The following is a 16116-nucleotide window of genomic DNA, read 5'->3' as shown; positions in this document are numbered from 1 at the left end:
CCAAAACGTAGATGGGACTGATTATGTTTTAAGCTCGCCTTTTGCAAGGAATATTGTTTATTGCATAGCCTTTACTCTAACACACTCTTAGGCGAAAGCGTACAGCCATCGCTCGCACAGGGCAGCAACTCCCACATTTTTTTTCATTACAAACAGAATGCACAGAAAAACGGGGGGAGTAAGACATAATTATTGAAATATTGAAACACTCACTAGCAATACACTATACCAATCAAGAAACCGACATCTACTTATATAGCGAGAATGACTGATGTTCGAGTATTTTTCTGCATTTCAAATATAACATGTAGTGCTTCAACATGAAGTAACATCGTCTTTAGTGAGACACAGCTTCAGTAGACCTGTTTGATCGCATCAGCAAGTAAAAAAGAAACAAAATAAATTCTGGGGGAGCTCTGCATGAGTGGTTTAATATAGACCAGAGGAGGTACATTATGAAAGCCATCCTTCTAAAACACCTGCCACACACCGAAAAAACCTGCAGGTTTGAACGTACCTAGCCAAAAACAATTTGTTGGGTAAGAACAGTAAGAAGTTCATACCACCTGCCTCGTCATTAGGGCAGCTCAAAGTGCTGACGAGCAAAAAAAAAAAATTCATCTGTGTGGTCGTCTTACTGATGTGACATAAGTTTAGGAGAACGATACAAACCAAGTCGGGAGTTCAGTTCGAGCCGACCTTCTTCACATCAATGAAAGAAAAACAAGAGAAGTTCCGGAATCTTCACCGATCTGCCAAGCAGCAACTCGCAAATCCTTTCCAGCTCCCAGCTGTCTGAGACAGCTGCGGACGCATAGAGAGTCGAGCTCTTTGTTTTCGTGTTCCTTTCCATCTCAGTTACTACTTTCTTTGCTGAGAACAAATTAATTGTTGTTTCACAGTTTTGGAATCAATTTTCATGCCGTTTCCTAGCTTCGTTCCTGGCGCCGTACTTGCGTTCTTTTTCCATATCTCTGACCTCTGAGTCAGGACTGCTGTTCGTTGTCGACCAGGCACACCAAAGCTGACTTTGTGTTCTTAACCACCATCATAAACTTGAGCCACGTTTCTTCCTTCTTTTTTTATTTTTTGAAACGCTAGTAGCATGGCGATGCTGCATCTCTGCTTTGTTAACGTCTTCTTCTCGGTCTTCGTTTTTTATTTGCTTTTTCTGACTATCCTGCATTCCGCACTCATAAACAGTTTCCTACCAACTTGTCCCCCACTCCCAGTATAAGGTAGGGAGAACAGCACAGCTTGCCTTTACAACGCTCACTCTATCCATAAGTCTGAATTTGCCGAAAACCGGTCAAATTAGTCGCGCAACAATATAACAATAACCCACCTCAGAACCAATATATCACCAGAGTCCTGTAACTCACGTAGAAACAAAAGAACTTCTTCGTAAACATGAACATAGTTTCTGATCTGGCTTTTTCACCCCCGATTCAGCTGAATTAATGCACAACATAGCCAACACAATTTACGATAACGGCAAACCAAAGCCATATTTTTCATCTGTTATAAAACGTTTGATGTTGCCACGTACTAGAATGTAATCACAAAACCATCACCTTGCAGTGTTAATAATTTTGTATTAGCCTGGTGTAACAGCTTTTTTACCAAATGAAAATAGAGCATAATCATTTATAATAATCTATCACAATCGCTCAGTGTTTCTTCTGAAGCACCTAAGGGACTTGTTTTTGCACAAGTAATGTGTTAGCAATTATTCAATTTTTCACATTCACTTTTTTATTGAAAACTCCGTTCATTAGCGACCGTTCGCTAATAGCCGTGTCGTGTACACGGTTGTACACAGCTGAGGCGACCAAATTAAACTGACCACTTTAATGCAGACAATTTCTTCCTGGTGATAGCTGAGGGCTTTAATTTCCGTATCGAAAAAACTGCCATGGTGGATACTGGAACACACGGTGGGCGTAGTAGAAATAATAGTGGGTATGGTGGAAATTATGATGGATATGGTGGGGCGTCGTGGAAATTATGGTGGATATGCCGAGACATACTGGGTGGTATGTTGTACAGAAGATGGGTAAAGTGGAAACGATGGTGGAAAGTAGAGGCTAGATAGTGGGCAATGATGGGACGCTCTGCTCACTATTGCGATAATGCTGGGAAACACTAAGCAGATGGTGGGTAATGCTTATGGTTGGCCACGTGGTGTACCAAGCTGAGAAGCTCTTCCCACCATTGCGATAATGCTACCATTGCGATAATGCTGGGAAGCACTAAGCAGAGGATGGGGGCTGCTTGTTATGGCGGGCCACATGGTGTACCAAACTGAGAATCCCTGCCCACCATTGCGATAATGCTGGGAAGCAGTAAGTAGGTGATGGGTGGGCTTATAATGGCGGGCAATTTATATAGTGTACCAAGCTGTAATCTGTACACTACACGTCCTACCACCATGATTTCCACCAAAGGTTAAGCTAACCGACCTAGCCCGTACAATTGTGTTATCCGTGCTTCTCGGTTTAAGAACACACAATTTTCACGATTAAGAATGGCAATACAGCACAGCCATGGCATCAATTACCCTTATTTAAGCATTTTTCATTGTGTACGGTGTCCGCGAAAGAAGCAACAAACATCGATCTGACGCGATTCCAGCACTCCCAGAGAACGTACGTCTCCGCTCACCGACAGCCGCTGGTCGCACTCGCCGGCACTTCTCTAGCTTTTATGCGAGGACGCAGACTTGGCAATTTGTACGCTTGGAGGACCAATATGATAGTGTAATGTTTCCGGCACACTGAATTCTTTCGGCCAAGCCATTATGTAGTTGTTGCTATAGCGAAAGGACTACAGCAGTGCGTTGGCACGACTGCCCTTTACGTTGCGTGAAAAGCGTCCCAATACTCAATCAATTAAATTAGGTGGGTGTATCTATGGAATAAGCCTAGAAGCGTCATAAAGCGTGAGCAGATGTCGCCCTTTGGAACAAGTGCAAAACGAATATTAAACATGGCATACCCCGCCGGTAAACTGTAGCTGTTCCCCAGTCTACTTGGTTTTTTTTCTTGCAGTTGTGAATAGTAAAAAAAAAAAACATAGCGCTGGTGCAATTATAGCAGTTGCAATCGTTACAGGCAGCAGTTACTTGTGTTTAATAAATGTGCAAATTTGAGTAGCAGGTGCAGATCTCGTCTATGTCGAGTACACGACAAACAAAACTGAAGCTTAACCGTAAGTTTGCATGTCAACCAGCTATTTAACACGCGACATACGTCATGTTGGTTTGGCGCAGTGGTTAGTGTCCCCGAATTGGAATCCGCAGGTTGCACATTCGATTCTCCGTGGTAGCTTTTTTATACGGCACGGGTGTTTTTTTACGTTGTTTTAATACAACTCCTTTTTTTATTTTTTTGTAGCAGCTTGTCATGGTGATTCTGACACTATTTCGCGCTCCAGCGTTGCCGGCACTGCAGTACCCACCATATCCCACCATGAGCCATGGTGGACGTTTCCCAGCATTCACCCACTGCATTAATCCACTATAATGGTGGGTGGCGGTTTACACCATGCCCACCATTCGTTTTTTTTTTTCAATGGGGTTTTACCCATCAAAAACTCATTTTTATGCGCAAATAAGACATATCTTTGGGCCTCATGTATACACTAGGAAGCTTAATTATCTGCAAAGCAACTAAGTAAAATATCTATGCAGGTAACTTACCCGAACCTAAATTGGATTGTCATATTTTAGCCATGTGTCCGAAAGTATTAAAATAAACAATCTTTTTTGAGAAGAAAATTGCTCACTGCACCGTCCCACCTTATCTAAATGCCAAAGTAACTCAATGAACCATGTTTACTCTATGCTTATATTGTCACGGGCTAAGTAGATGCCTGAGGATGACGACGACGAAGTGCTGAACGGGAACGTGCTCAGACTGCAGCAGCGTCGTACGCATTAGCTCGCCAGTATATTCGCCAGTACACATTTGTTCATCAGTGTATACTTTATTCCCCGTAACATCATTGGTGGAAGGTGCGGGGTACCACTCGCTATACAGCCCAACGAGCTGGATCTTCGCAGCGGACGGCGCATTGCAGCTACCACGATGACTGACCAGGCTACTCAATGTCAACAAGATCCGTCAGCCCCGCAGCCGATCGTTGTGGTGCAACCTCGTGACCCAGGTCCATTCAACGGCACAAGTGGCATAGACGTCGATGACTGGCTTGTTCAATATGAGCGCGTCAGCAGCAGCAACCATTGGGGTCCAACGCTTATGCTGGCGAACATCATCTTCTACTTGCATGGCACGGCAAAACTCTGGTACGAGACACATCAAGAAGAGTTGACTAGCTGGGACGTCTGTAAGCAGAAATTGCGCTATCTATTTGGGAAACCCATCGGACGTCAAGTGGCCGCAAAGAAAGAGCTTGCGACTCGTGCCCAGACATCCACGGAGCCGTACATCGCGTACATCCAGGACGTGTTGGCTTTGTGCCGCAAGGTCGACAAGGACATGCTCGACGAGGACAAAGTCGGACACATCCTGAAAGGAATTGCGGATGACGCCTTCAATTTTCTCCTGTGCAAGGACTGCTCGACGGTGGAGTCGGTCATCGAAGCATGTCGTCGCTTCGAACAGGCAAAAAGTAGGCGCATAGTTCACCGATTTGACCGCCTTCCCAACACGGCGGCTACGTCCTCTTGCGAAGATTTGCCCACACTACACCAACCACCAGCGCCAGAAAACGTCACCAGAATAGTCCGTCGGGAACTCGAGGCCATGGCTCCCGCTATGTCTACCGTCAGCGCGCCAGGACACAACCTCGGTGCTGTTTCAATGATACAGGCCGTGGTTCGCCAAGAGATCGCGAATATGGGCATTTCGCCACCTCATAAAAATGCCTCTGCTACTTCCAGCTCGGCTCCAGTCGTTGCGGCTGCCACTCCGAACCGCACGTTCGCGCCACGACGAAACCCAGCTGAATGGCGCACTCATGATGATCGGCCCATATGTTTTACGTGGCATCGGATAGGACACATCGCTCGCCATTGCCGCAGCCGGTGGACCTCATCACCTCGACTGAGCTTCTATGATTGGCGGCCTCGCTCTGAACGTGCACCTTATGCCCCGTCCTACCGTGCTGAGACAGGTGCAGAGTATAATCCAGAACGTCGGACCAGCCGCTCGCCATCGCCCGTGCGTCGTCAGTCCCGCTCGCCCCAACCCCGCCGTTCTCGGTCTCCTTACGACCGTCGCTCGGAAAACTAGCCGATGCAGCCCCCGGAGGTGACGCTGCATACACGACTTGGACTGCAAATCCTCTGACTACTCCCGACCAGCGGTGCAACCTCCTAACAATTCTCGTTGATGATTTACCTATAACGGCTCTTATTGATACCGGTGCACAAATATCTGTGATGAGCTCAGACCTCCGCCGCCGCCTCAAAAAAGTTCTGACGCCTGCGATTGCACCTACCGTTCGTACCGCGGATGGGAGTACTCCTGCTGTGCTTGGAATGTGCACTGCGCGATTAACAATTTCTAAGCATCGAACTTCAGTTTTGTTCGCTGTACTGGAAAATTGCCCTCATGACCTAATCCTTGGACTCGACTTTCTGACTTCACACGCTGCGCTCATTGACTGTTCCAAAGGTCTTCTTCAGCTCGAACTACCATCCTTTTCGGAGACCGTCTCTACCAGCCCACCTCGTCTACGCTCTGTCGATTTCCTTAGACTTCCACCGCAAGCCGCAGTCCAAGTCCAACTCTCGCCATATCCTGCAGTACCCGATGGTGATTATGTTGCTGCCCCGATTTCTGACCTCGCCATGACACGCAATGTTGCACTCCCCAACACGGTGGTTACCGTTAAGGACAACCGAACTTCGTTTCCCGTCCTCAATTTCGGCCTCTCAGCGCAAGTTATTCCTCGCGGCATGTCACTTGCGCATCTTACACCACTGGTCGACCACACAGTTTCCGCTTTAACCACCAATTCGCCACCCGATTTTTCATCAACGTCGTTCTCGTCACGTTCCTGTTCCGACCTTTTCAAGCCAATGCTATCTGACAAGCTCACCTCTGAACAAGTCTCTGCTTTCTGCCGTGTGCTTGCTCCTTATCAGGACATCTTTGACTTCGGCGACCGTAATTTGGGCCAGACATCTGTAGTAACCCATCGCATCGACACCGGTGACGCTCGACCCATTCGCCGACGACCCTACCGTGTGTCAGCCCCGGAGCGTGCTATTATACAGCGAGAAGTCGATAAAATGCTTGATAAGGGCATAATCGAACCCTCAGCTAGTCCCTGGTTCTCACCCGCTGTACTTGTTAAAAAGAAGGACAATAGCTGGAGATTCTGTGTTGATTACCGCCATCTCAACCATATTACCAAGAAAGATGTCTATCCCCTACCGCGCATAGATGATGCACTCGATTGCTTGCACGGTGCCAAATATTTCTCTTCAATAGACCTTCGCACAGGCTACTGGCAGATCGCTGTGGACGACAAAGACAGAGAGAAGACGGCCTTCGTGACTCCTGATGGTCTTTATCAGTTCAAGATGATGCCTTTTGGATTATGCAATGCCCCCGCGACATTTGAGCGCATGATGGACTCTCTCCTTCGAGGCATGAAGTGGACCATCTGCCTCTGCTATCTTGACGACGTTATTGTTTTTTCGACTACTTTCGACGACCATCTTACCCGTCTGTCCGCAGTGCTTGATGTTTTTCGACGTGCCAACTTGCAACTTAACTCGTCCAAATGCCGCTTTGGGCAACGCCAAATTTGCGTACTCGGCCATCTTGTTAACGCTGCGGGCGTTCAACCAGACCCTGCGAAAGTCCGAGCAGTTCGCGACTTCCCCACACCCCGCTCAGTCAAGGACGTCCGAAGTTTTCTGGGACTGTGCTCCTATTTCCGTCGTTTTGTCGAGAAGTTCGCTGAAGTAGCCCGTCCTCTAACCTGCCTCCTCAAAACGGATGTCGCATTCACCTGGGGCCAACAGCAAGCAAACGACTTCTCGTCGCTCGTCGACATTCTCACCAATCCACCAGTCCTAGCACACTTCGACCCATCTGCTGCTACGGAGCTTCGTACTGACGCCAGTGGCCACGGCATAGGCGCAGTGCTCGCGCAGCGGCAACAAGGAATGCACCGCGTCGTCGCGTATGCAAGCCGTCTGTTGTCGCGCTCGGAACAAAATTATTCCATCACAGAACGCGAGTGCTTAGCTCTCGTCTGGGCCATTGCGAAATTCCGACCGTACCTGTATGGCCGACCATTCTCAGTTATTACGGACCACCATGCGCTTTGCTGGCTCTCCTCACTCAAGGACCCTACGGGACGCCTTGGTCGCTGGGCGCTGCGCTTACAAGAGTACACTTTTTCCGTATCCTATAAATCCGGACAACTTCACAAGGATGCCGACTGCTTGTCCCGTTACCCAGTCGATCCCCCTGACACGAGGGAAGATGAGCAAGAGGCCCTCGTTCTTTCAATTACCGACTTCACCGACATAGCTGCTGAACAACGCCGCGACCCCTCTTTGCGTGCTATTATCAATGGCCTGCACTCTCCCCACCCCACAACGACATCTTGCACCGCTACAACACCCGCCCTGATGGTGCTCAGCTTTTACTCGTTGTTCCTGTGCATCTTCGCTCAGACGTTTTGGCCCAGCTGCATGATGCCCCCTCCGCTGGACACCTAGGGGTGTCACGCACGTATGACCGCATTCGCCGCCGATTCTTTTGGCCTGGCCTCTACCGTTCTGTGCGACAGTACGTTGCGGCATGCGACCTCTGCCAGCGCCGCAAGACACCTGCTCTGAGACCTGCTGGTACCCTCCAGCCCATTGAAGTACCAGATGAGCCATTTTTCCGAGTCGGCCTCGATCTTCTAGGACCCTTTCCCGTGTCGGCCACCGGTAATAAGTGGATTGCTATTGCTACCGATTACGCAACGCGGTATGCCGTTACACGCGCCCTCCCCACAAGCTGCGCTACTGATGTAGCCGATTTCCTTCTTCATGACATCATTCTGCGTCATGGTGCTCCTCGTCAGTTGATCACCGACCGCGGCAGCTGTTTTCTATCTAAAGTAGTCGACGAGCTCCTGCGATCCTGCTCTACCCACCACAAGTTCACTACAGCGTACCATCCGCAAACCAACGGCCTCACGGAACGCCTCAACCGTACCTTGACGAATATGTTAGCGATGTACGTTTCCAAGGATCACAAAGATTGGGACATCCACTTACCTTTCGTTACCTTCGCATACAACAGTTCACGTCATGATACAGCTGGATTTTCCCCTTTTTACCTACTGTTCGGTTATGACCCGCCTTTGCCCATGGACACCATGCTCCAATCTGACGCCGCCTCATCGACTGCTTATGCTCGTGATGCCCTGGCCCGAGCTGACATCGCCCGCCAAGTCGCCCGGGATCGTTTATGTGCCTCGCAGCTTAACCAAAAGAGTGCTTACGATCGCCGGCACCGCGACGTACAGTACTCTCCGGGGTCACTCGTCTTGCTGTGGTTACCATCACGTCGTGTTGGTCTCAGCGAAAAACTGATGTCCCGTTACGTTGGCCCCTACCGCGTCATACGCAAGGTCACCAGCGTGACCTATGAGATAGCTCCACTCCATACCACGTCAGTACCAGCTTCAGTCCCGACCGATATAGTGCACGTCTCACGGCTCAAGCCATACTTCTCACGCCCCGAGAATTGATCGCACCGGGACGTTGCTTCTGCCGCCGGCGGGTAATGTCACGGGCTAAGTAGATGCCTGAGGATGACGACGACGAAGTGCTGAACGGGAACGTGCTCGGACTGCAGCAGCGTCGTACGCATTAGCTCGCCAGTATATTCGCCAGTACACATTTGTTCATCAGTGTATACTTTATTCCCCGTAACAATATTATCTGGAGGCCACGCAAAATACACCTCAGTAGTAAATCAGAAAACTAAAAATATCGTTGGCGTTCGGATATTCAGGTTTTGCGAGGCAGCGTGGTTTTGAAGGTTTGCTTAGAAAGGTAAACTTAAAAACTTCTTTCGCAATGCTAAGTAATGTCACGAGTCAAATTCCTTCACCGATTACATCATAGTTACTTCCGCATATTGCGTTCTCATTAGCTGCGAGGCCCGCTTGAATGCTCAAGGCGTCTAAAGTATTTTACAGCAATACACCAATAAAAAATTGTGTTAGCACTCACCAACTTTCTTTTTTTTCCTCAGCTATCTCCCAGATGAATACGTTAGAGAATGTTATTTCCTACTGTAACATCATTGACGTGTTCATAAGCCTCACAGAGTTTCAAATTTGGAGGATGAATTTTTCACAATCTGTGTATTTCCGGTATTTATAAACTCAATATTGCATGGGCCGGGAAGGACTAGAAGTGTGTTTATATAAAGTAGAGAAAGAATCCCAAGAGCACAATATGATAACGAGAGACGCTGTAATGTAAGGATGTCAAAGTTTCGACCAGTTTCTGTTTAGCCTACGCCTCATTCTAAGCACACGGCTTTCAAGCATGTTGCCTGCATCAAAATTTCCCTTCCGCGACCATAATTAAATCTTACGAAGTGACTTCCTTGGTACCAGAAAAAAATGCAGCGTGAAGTTCGAACAATGTAAGCATGAAAACGGGAATAAAAAGATCGGATCTGTTAAGCCGCCTAAAGTGGCACAATTGCGTTTTATCATAGTTCACGTGCTCATAGTAGAAAAAAAACACACAATATAAAAACGATTTGCAAGCTGTTGGCGTAAGTTTCTCCGAAACAGTATGCTGAAAGAGTTGCTTTTAGGAGCAAATCTCTTGAAGCTCGAGGTAAAACACTGTGTCCGCAATAAACGCTCCACGCTGCTGCTTATCGGTAATGAAGCCACAGCAGCACACAAGGTGTGTTTAACACTGCTTAACTGCTCATGCACCCAGGAGCAACTACCACGAAGCCAAGCCCACAGACGGAGACAGTACGCTTTGCTCCAGTACCACGTTTGTTCATTCGTTGTTCGTACCCGAGTACGAACAACGAATGGTCCGTGCTTTTACGAGGCGTGCCGCCTACAAATTTGTACGTCATTTCTCGACGCTGGAGATTAGCTTTCTTGTATGGCCTGTGACAGGCTGTGGTTTGGCTCTAGTTTATATATGCCGAGTAAGGGCTTATAGCATCAGTGAACAAGGTGACGTTAAGCTTCTACGATCGAGCAGCTTTGCTGTTTCTTAAGCTTCACGCTAATACTGCAACCAGTTCTCCTTTTTTAGCTTCCAAATTTATAGCATGGGACGACACCAAAAAGAAAAGGGCATATAAATTAAGACACATACAACTTCAACTGATAAACGAAATTGTATTGAACTAGTAGGCTTTTTATGCCCCCCAAAACCTAAAAAAACGTACGAAAAATATGCGCTCCCCTAACATAAGTGCCGGCAGAAAACGGACATTTATCAAATACCGCTATCAAGGCACTTGATTGATAGCCTTAGTAGCGCTGTCCGTAGTGAGTTATCCTAAGGAGCCCCACGCAAAAAAAAAGAACCTCTTCCATTGTAAACTTTCATGTGTGTTTTGCCCCGCCGCGGTGGTCTAGTGGCTAAGGTACTCGGCTGCTGACCCGCAGGTCGCGGGTTCAAATCCCGGCTGCGGCGGCTGCATTTCCGATGAAGGCGTAAATGTCGTAGGCCCGTGTGCTCAGATTTGGGTGCACGTTAAAGAACCCCAGGTGGTCAAAATTTCCGAAGCCCTCCACTACGGCGTCTCTCATAATGATATGGTGGTTTTGGGACGGTAAACCCCACAAATCAATCAATCAATCAATCAATCAAACTTTCATGTGTGTATTTTTCTTGTTATCACTTATGTTTCATCAGCACTTGTTTCTTGTGCATTTTTCCTCTGTGGTGGTAAACTGGTTTTTATGAAATTTATATTCTCAGTCAGTGCTCTGCAGGCCTTTCGGGCTTTTTATTACTGTGAAGTTGTCTCACGCTGTCAAAAAGCAAGCTCACGTGGTCGCACCTTTATGTGAGTAAGTGAGCGAGTGAGCGAGCGAATGAGGGAGGGAGTAAGTAAATTGAATTCGTTCCGCAATACGCGCAAGTTAGGTCTTCTGAGAGGCCCACTCGGGACCATCAGGTTAATTCCGATGTCCCTCGCACGGGCCCTATGGACAGCGAGGTTTTGTAAGTTCTGGTCTTCGGCCTTAATGAGCTACTTCCCTTCTCCTCTTGGGAGAAAGGAGGACCGGCAGAAGCACTTCCCCACGAGAGATGCTCGAAGTCAGCGTAAGCACCACGCAGGGTCAATCCGAGTTTGGGAAGCGTAAAAGTATACAGTGAACTCCAATTTGAGGGATATTCAGAGGACCCATAGATACGTTCAATTAACTTAAAATTTACTAAAGTGTATATTCGCAAGAATATGCAACAGCATTTCACACAGCATAATGAATAAAAAGTATAAAATGCAATTCATTTCCAAACAAACACTGCAAATTTCTTTTGGCCTGGTGTCCTTAAAACGTAAGACAAAGGCGTTCGAAGAGTACATAGATTTGCACTGCCTCTCGCACAACTTGTTGCCGCGGCAAGAAGTCTCGTAACTTTCTCACGAATTATACAGCCTCGGCTAGAGAGACAGTATTTGGACCTGCCCAGCCACTAAAACAGCCGCTTTTTTGGTTTTGAATGAACACTGAAAACAATTAGCAAATCTGATAGATTTGCACTGATAGTGAAAAACACGTTGCTTGTTTTCGTCTTCTACACGCTGATTTATCTGGGCTAATCTGCATGCACAAGTGATGTTGCACCGACGTAAGAGACGGGCAATTTGGGAGCTGCTCACGTCGGTTATTTCAATGGTGCGGAGTGCAAAACAACATTGATCTCAAAACAGACAAGGTTCCGTTCAACTAAAATTTTTTCTGACCCGATGTTCATTTAGGTAAAACATTTTTGAATAAAATGTATTGCAAAACCACAGCGAATTTTCTAACATATTTTGTTATTCTGAAATATTTGTTTAACCAACGTTTGTACAAGCAAAAGTTCCCTGCATTGGTTGCTGGGGCACTGGGCATGGGTAAGTGTTCGTTGGTAGCAGTCTTAGAATAACAGCTTAGACCCTGCACAGCGAGGAGTTTAGCAGGCGCAGCAATCTTCTTATGAGATAATGGTGCTTGTTCAAAAAGAGTAGAGAGGCTCGGATCACCCAGCAATGACGAGTTACCCGGCATGCGGCCAGTCATATCTCGTACTGTGCAACTCTCTTCCTAATTTAGGTTGAGCGAGACACACTTTCAATGGTACAAGGGGTGCAGAAAAGCAGACCAATTTCTTCAATTTTGTGAGGTCCTCGTTTTATTAATTCTTTATGATCTCTATAACCAGGATAGCTACCATGCCCTTCTAAAATAGTTTAACAGCAATCTGAGTATGAATAAGTCGTGTCATGTACGCCATCCGTCAATACAACAGGGATGACAACCTGCTGTGCAACGCTCGAACTATAAACTCGGGTGGTAGCGCAGCTGATAACCTCGAAACCACAGTCCAGTTGACGATCATTGAAGAGAAGGCCTCTATCGTTAGAAGCAGGCTTGATCCTTGAGAAAAGGGGCACTGGCAAGCAAAGCTTCACCCCTGGCTTCTCTTCATGCTTCATTGTAAGTCAGATAAATCTTTCGTGGTATCAGGCGGATGAAAATGTGGAACCTTACTTCATTGGGCAGCTTCCAAGCGTCATAAGCAATGACCGTTAGTTTGCGTCGCAGAATGGCGGGCACTCCTTTACCAGTTCGATTCTCGGACAGTGTAACAAAGTGCGAAAACTCTTAGACTGACAATTCTTTAGAACTTCTAGAATCTTAGATTGAAATAGCCTTTCCTGACTGTTGGATTGGGAATGCCCTGAAGCCGCATGAAGGTTCTTTTGATATGGGCACTTGACCTGTTGCGCTCAATACGAGCATTTTTGCATAGCGGCCGAATAAGCGAGACTGCATAACACAAATTTGTGAAAAAACGTAGATCAGATTGTCCTTCCGAATTTATGGTGCTTGTTCGAACATTGGAATCAGCTCGAAAGTTCTTTCGGTCCTGGAACGAATGAGTTTGATACGGGCTCTATTGGTTCAGTCAGACGTAGTAAACAATTCTAAGATACTGACTGTGTCCACCCGCGGGGCTGTAGAGCCGTTACCGGTGAGCATCCTAATATGGCTCTCTGCTGCTGGCTTCCAAGACCATGGTTTCCATTCTCATGGAGGTTTCTCATTGGTTGAGCATGCCTTCCAGATGCTCGTGCGCCGAATCGACACATCGTCTTCTTGAGTGATTCTTCAACCTACGGTGTTTGTAATTGCCAATCTTCTTATCGCCCTCATCGTCCGCCAACGTGCCTAATAATCAATCTCGAGCACAATTGGAATGCGCACTTCACATGTCACTCCTTCACAGAAAAAAGTGCCACCAAAACAGTTGACCTAAAGTAATGCTACCTCTTATGGTCATAGTAAACGCTGCAAAACTTTGAACTCAATGGCGATTTCAGAGAAAATTATGTTGCTTAAGTGCGTTTCAATCGACGCAAATATATGTATACTTTTTGTATTTTAAACAGGTGCTGGGAACATCGATGCTTTTCTTTGGCACTTATCTGTAATCTATTCTATTTTCATTGCTCTTCGTTTAAGTTAAGAAGAAAGTTTTCTTTTGCTGACACCTGTGTTGTTAGGTTTTCTTTATTTTTCTTCTCTATCAGTATGAAGAACGTTTTTCGCCTTCTAGAAAATCCATGAGAAACGAGAGAGGCCAAGAGGGAATCGTGTAAAAGAAATAGTTCGTATAATTATGGTATGCGTTGGCTACAATTCAAGGACTCTCCCTGAAAACCTTTCATATTTTTTTTCTTTGGAACACACTAGAGAAGTAAACTTTTTTTACAATCTGGTAGTAGTGACGCACTTTTTCAAAATAGGCAACCAAACCAGCGAAATACTGTTCGAGCCATATAGTTATTATCAGAGGAAGAGAACGACAACCCGAGCAAGAATTATTACTATTGTAATCATGACGGAAAGCGGCGAACATGCAAATATTAGAGAAAGTTGGTATATTGTTAATATATCCACCACTTCAATATATCTTTATTTTTCTACTCAGAAGAATTGAACACACAATTTTTTTTCCTAATTTAAGACAGGGTTGTTCTTTTGTTCCTGCGTTCTTTGTGTCCTGCGATCTTTTTCCGGTGCTTTCACGTCGTGTTGATATTTCATTTTTTTGCGTGGGGCCAGGAACAACCCTATACTTCAGGTTAGCTCGCCGGATTCATAAGTTCAATTTCGGATTCAATTTTCACCACTCGCGCTCCTTCCTTTTCTCCACCGGATATGAATTCAAACTTCTGTCTATCACTTTTTTCTTACCAACGTGGTTCTTTTCTTTGTTATATTTTTACTTGTTTCTGATTCAATTCTTATATTTTGGTTTTATTCCTTCCGCAAAAAATTATTGCGGTGTCTCCCTCCAGCTTTACCCTCATCAATCAAGTGACGGGGATAAAACTTATAACATGAATAGAACAGATTTATGAAAGAAAAAAGATCGAAACGAATAAATGTGATCGTTTTCTACCACCAAATACGATGAAAACAAGTTTATAAGCCATCGAATTTCTTCAGCCTGATCGTAAATATCTGTTGTCGCGCTAGGCTCGTACATTTCTTTTACGCATGTGAAAAATATTGTTTTTACATTTAATTGTGCTCAATGTTGTTGCTACGTGTCGCACGTTTCGTCTGAAATGCAAATGTATAGTAAACTGATGCACGGTTTCATGAAGGAGAAGCTGCAAGAACTGCTTTTTTTCAAAGTTTTCTTCAGCCCTTTTCCTTCCTGTCTCGACAAGCTGTAAGGAGGCACGGAAAATGTGTAAAAATTATTATGCCTTGAAAAAGGAGGGGCTCACGTTGAAGCGTCGGCTGAATAAACAGTTATGTGAAAGCGCATCTACTTTCATACTTTATATAAATATATATATATATATATATATATATATATATATATATATATATATATATATATATATATATATATATATATATATATATATATATATATATATATATATTATATATATATACATTCAGGGTGTATAGTTAGCTGCAAAGAATCAGCCACACTTCGTGCTCTTTGAAGTAGGTTGAGCGAAAAGCAGTGTATATGGCATCTCCTTGCTTGATCATAAGGAAATAACGAGATAAAATGAGCATGTCTCCAATCTGTCAGCGAGAGGTATAAAACATAGTCAATTTACGTCACCATTTCTCTTTGTAGTAATACGGCGTATTAAGTATTTGTGAAGCGTTATATGTATCATGTAAAGAGCGTTCACATCTTCGGAAAGTGGTCAATTCTTAGTAGGGTAATCTTGCATGGAACGGCAGGCGTAGTCATGTCTTTAGTATGAAGAGCTCCTGCGCATGAAATATAGACTTGATATTTTATGTAAGCGCGAGCTGCTGCTCTTTTCTTAATAGGTGCTATACTTCTAAGCCCTGCCTTCATGATTGCGTGCACCTGTGAGATTGTTTCCCGTAGAGCTGTAACAAACCTCCAAAGCACTTATGGACCTCACAGGCAATTAGTGAAGACCAGTAAAATCAAGAAGCAGGCATTCGTTTTTTGTCACTTTTCTTATCCTCCCTGTTATCATCCCATATGCTCATGGAATATTTCTTCATACAATCTACAACTAACACTGTAAATGAGACATGGGGTTTCTTCCCTGCAGTATACGCAAGCGCGTTACGTCTTACGACACATATACAACAGACGCCACCATACACTTGTTCATTTTGAAGGCATTCGCACTTCTTTTTTTAGTTGGCGAAAGTTTTTTGTTTCACTACACATAAGCTAGGCCGTATTACTGATTTAAATTCTGGTTCTTTCATCATGGCGGCCCGTTGTGCACCAAACAGATCATAGGCTATTGAGTGACCTGCCTTAAAAAGAAAAAGAAATCGTCATAGCCTTTCAGTCACTCAAACACATACTTCGCATGTTCGTCGGCAAGCTCAAGTAACCAAACG

This window comes from Rhipicephalus microplus, chromosome 2, assembly GCF_043290135.1.
Source record: "Rhipicephalus microplus isolate Deutch F79 chromosome 2, USDA_Rmic, whole genome shotgun sequence".
In the NCBI taxonomy this organism is placed as follows: domain Eukaryota; kingdom Metazoa; phylum Arthropoda; class Arachnida; order Ixodida; family Ixodidae; genus Rhipicephalus; species Rhipicephalus microplus.
Note: the sequence above shows the minus strand (reverse complement) of the source record.